General features: G+C 41.2%; 1 pseudogene; it reads right to left on the bottom strand.

Annotated features, from left to right (window-relative positions):
- Nucleotides 1-1240: 1240 nt before the first annotated feature.
- LOC102251279 lies at nt 1241-1809 on the bottom strand (annotated as a pseudogene).
- Nucleotides 1810-3707: the final 1898 nt, after the last annotated feature.

The raw sequence follows: 3707 nt of genomic DNA, 5'->3' as shown, positions 1-3707 counted from the left end.
ATATAAACAGTTGGAAGAACATATCGTGTTCATGGGTTGGTAGAATTAACATCATTAAAATGTTCATACTCACAAAAGCAATCTATAGATTCAATGCACTCCCCATTAAAATATCAACGGCATACATATCTCACAGAACTGGAATGAATTCTCCAAAAATTCATCTGGAATAAAAAAAGACCCCGAATAACTGCAGCGATCCTGAGAAAGAAGAACAAAGTAGGTGGGATCTCAATACCAGATATTAAGCTGTATTACAAGGCCACTGTTCTCAAAACTGCCTGTTACTGGCACAAGAACAGACATATAGATCAATAGAATAGAATAGAGAACCCAGAAATTGACCCAAACTACTATGCTCAATTAATATTTGACAAAGGAGGCAAGAACATACAATGGAATCAAGACAGTCTCTTCAGCCCTAGCTGGTTTGGCACAGTGGATAGAGCATAGGCCTCTAGACTGAAAGGTCCCAGGTTCGATTCCAGACAAGGGCACATGCAGGGTTGCAGGCTTGATCCCCAGTAGGAGGCGTGTAGGAGGCAGCCAATCAATGATTTTTGTTAATAAACAAGCATGATGATACCTGTCATACAGTTTTGAAGATGGGAGCTAATTCATTCTCATTGTAAGCATTCACTAAATGTTAGCAATGAGTTCTGTCTAATAACTGCAAGGTCAGTATTGCTTTGACCTCTCTGGAGCCTCTAATCTGTTTCTAAAAATGCACAATTCAAACCTTAGTTAAAATTTGAAACTATCAAAATGTGTAACATAAGATATGCCACTATATTAATTTGCTCTGCAGTTCTATTAAGCACACTAAGAAATCAGATTTCAAATTTGGAATCCACCAATAAAAAATAAATTAGCTCATCAAATCTAGGAAATGTATTAAATTTCATATAGAATATATGCCAAATAGGTCTCTGAATTCCAGAACAATGAAAAGAAACAGAAAAAATTAAGTCCCACTTTGTCTTTCTGTGAGAGAGTTTTGAAAGGAAATCTAGAGACACACACACACACACACACAAAAAGGACAAATGAATTTATCTACAAACAAGAAATATCTTGTATATATGCTCTCAGCATGAGGAAGAAGAAGTCCAGCATTACAGGTTAGATTTTGGAGGTTAGGCAAGCCACAATGAGACTTACAAGTCAAAAGATAGATAATATTTTGAATATAAATATTGAAGAGCTCTGTGACACACCCACACTTCTTGTTTTATTTTATTCATAACCTCAGTAATATCACTATTATCACCACTTTAGGTTCACTTCATTGAAAAAAATTCTTTTTGATCATATGCTTAAAAGTATCTTTCACTTGTTTGTTTCTCAGTGTGTAAATGAAAGGATTCAACATGGGGGCAACAGAAGTACTGAGCAGAGCCATCTCTTTATTTAAAGACACTCTCTCATTTACCGAGGGTTTCACATACATGAAGATGAAGCTGCCATAGGAAATAGACACAACTACCATGTGAGAAGAGCATGTAGAAAAGGCTCTCTTCCTCTGTTGAGGAGAAGGTATCTTCAGAGAGAATCACTAACACTAGTGTAACCATGAGCATAAAATGGCTGAGAGAAGCATCATTAATTCTATTATATCCGTGTTTGTGCAAGAGAGCTGCAATATTGGAGAAACATCACAGAAGAAATGATCTACAGTGTTGGCTGCACAGAAGTCTAGCTGGAGACCTATCAGGAGTGGTGGAAAAATTATTATGAAACCGGCCAACCATGAAGCAAAGACCAACAAGGTGCAGGCTCTGCCACTCATGATGGTGGTGTAATGCAGGGCTGCACCCAAGAGAATAATAAAAAAAAAAAAACAGCTGGGCTGCACAAGTTGTTATAAGAAATGGACTTATCACCTGTTGCCATACTGACAAGAAATTTGGGGATGACAGTTGTGATGAATGAGATTTCTAAAAGTGAGATGTTTCAGAGGAAGAAATACATGGGCATCTTTAGGTGTGGATCCAGGAGGGTGAGAGTGATGATGGTTAGGTCCCCGGTGACACTCAACATGTAGGTGATAAGAAGGAGAAGAAAAATGACAGCCTGTAATTGTGGATCATCAGTCAGTCCTAGAAGAATAAAGGCTGTCACTCTCATGTGGTTTCTCATAACTGACTTCTATTTAAAAAAGAAAAAGAGGAAGAAATGAAAATTAAAGGGGAAAAGGCTGCATGAGGTGACTATTTGCTTAAAATCTTCCATAAACACGTTGCTTCCCATATCCAACTCCCTTCTCTGTTCTACTATTCAGCACTAACAGCCTATCAAAACTCACTCATATACTTTTGTTTTCAATAAAATGTAAACAAAGTTTTTATTTGGTAGAGATGGAAAATTATAGTGGCTTGGTGTGCAGGTTTAGTCATGTGCTTGTTTATTGATAGTTATGTCACTTTTAAATAAGAAGTACACAAGCAAGCCAGATTTTTAAATGACAAAGTCCATACATAACTGGAAAATTTTTGTTGTCTGTTGTTCATTTGAAATGTATAACCATGTATCACTTTTTAATTTTATTTTTTTATTTGTTAAGGTATTACATATGTGTCCTTATCTCCCCATTGCCCCCAAACCCTCCCACTCATGCTCTCACCCCCCTGTTGTCTGTGTCCATTGGTTAGGCCTATATGCTTGCATACAAGTCCTTTGGTTAATCTCTCCCCCTTACCCCACTCCCTCTCCTACCTTCCCTCTGAGGTTTGACAATCTGAAAGATGCTTCTCTATCTCTGGATCTGTTTTTGTTCACCAGTTTATGTTTTTTTCATTGTTTTCCATAAATCAGTGAGATCATGTGATATTTGTCTTTCTCTGAGTGGCTTATTTCACTTAGTGTAATGCTCTCCAGTTCCATCCACGCCCTTGCAAATGGTAAGAATTCCTTCTTTTTTACCGCAGCATAGTATTCCATTGTGTGGATGTACCACAGTTTTTTTAATCCACTCATCTGCTGATGGACACGTAGACTGTTTCCAAATCTTAGCTATGGTAAATTGTGCTACTATGAACATAGGGGTGCATATATTCCTTTATTTTTTTATTGTTTAAAATATTACAAATTCTGAAAAAATGGCGACCAGCAGGAAGGTAGGGAGGGAGAGAGTGTGAGAGCGCAAGGAAGTGATAGAGGAGTGTGTGGACGTGTGTGGTGTGTGTGTATGAGCTAGGGACAGCTAGATTCTGCAGGTCTTCTAAGGGGCTGCTAAACCGGGCAGTCTTAGGCGGCGGAGTCCAGCTCCCGGCGCGGACACTCCTAGGCGGCCAGCCCAGGCACAGCGACCACGCCATCTTGGGAAACAGAGCTGCTTGAGACTAGGATCCTGGCCTCAGCACCACCCAGTCTGATCTCAGACGCATACCAGGACCCTGCAGCCACTGGGGACAGAGACCTGCGACCACAGCTACAGACCTGCGGACACCAAAAGTTCGGAGATCCCCGCGGCAGATCCGTGAGTAACAGAGCCCACCCCCCCTTCCCGCAGGCTCGCGGGCAGCGCCAGAGTAACTAACTGATAGATCCACCCCTTGCCGGGGCCTCAGCGCTGCAGGAACTTTGGCCTGGAAGTGCTCTAGCACCTTGGAACTGATCCTGCGCGCTGGGAGCAAGCTCGCGCTCGGGGCACCAGGAACTGATCCTGCGCGCGCTGCGAGCTTCCGAGCCCTGGGCTGGGAGCAAAC

Source organism: Myotis brandtii, unplaced genomic scaffold (assembly GCF_000412655.1).
Source record: "Myotis brandtii unplaced genomic scaffold, ASM41265v1 scaffold6750, whole genome shotgun sequence".
Lineage (NCBI taxonomy): Eukaryota > Metazoa > Chordata > Mammalia > Chiroptera > Vespertilionidae > Myotis > Myotis brandtii.
The sequence above is the reverse complement of the archived record's forward strand: the minus strand, read 5'-3'. Positions and strand labels throughout refer to the sequence as shown.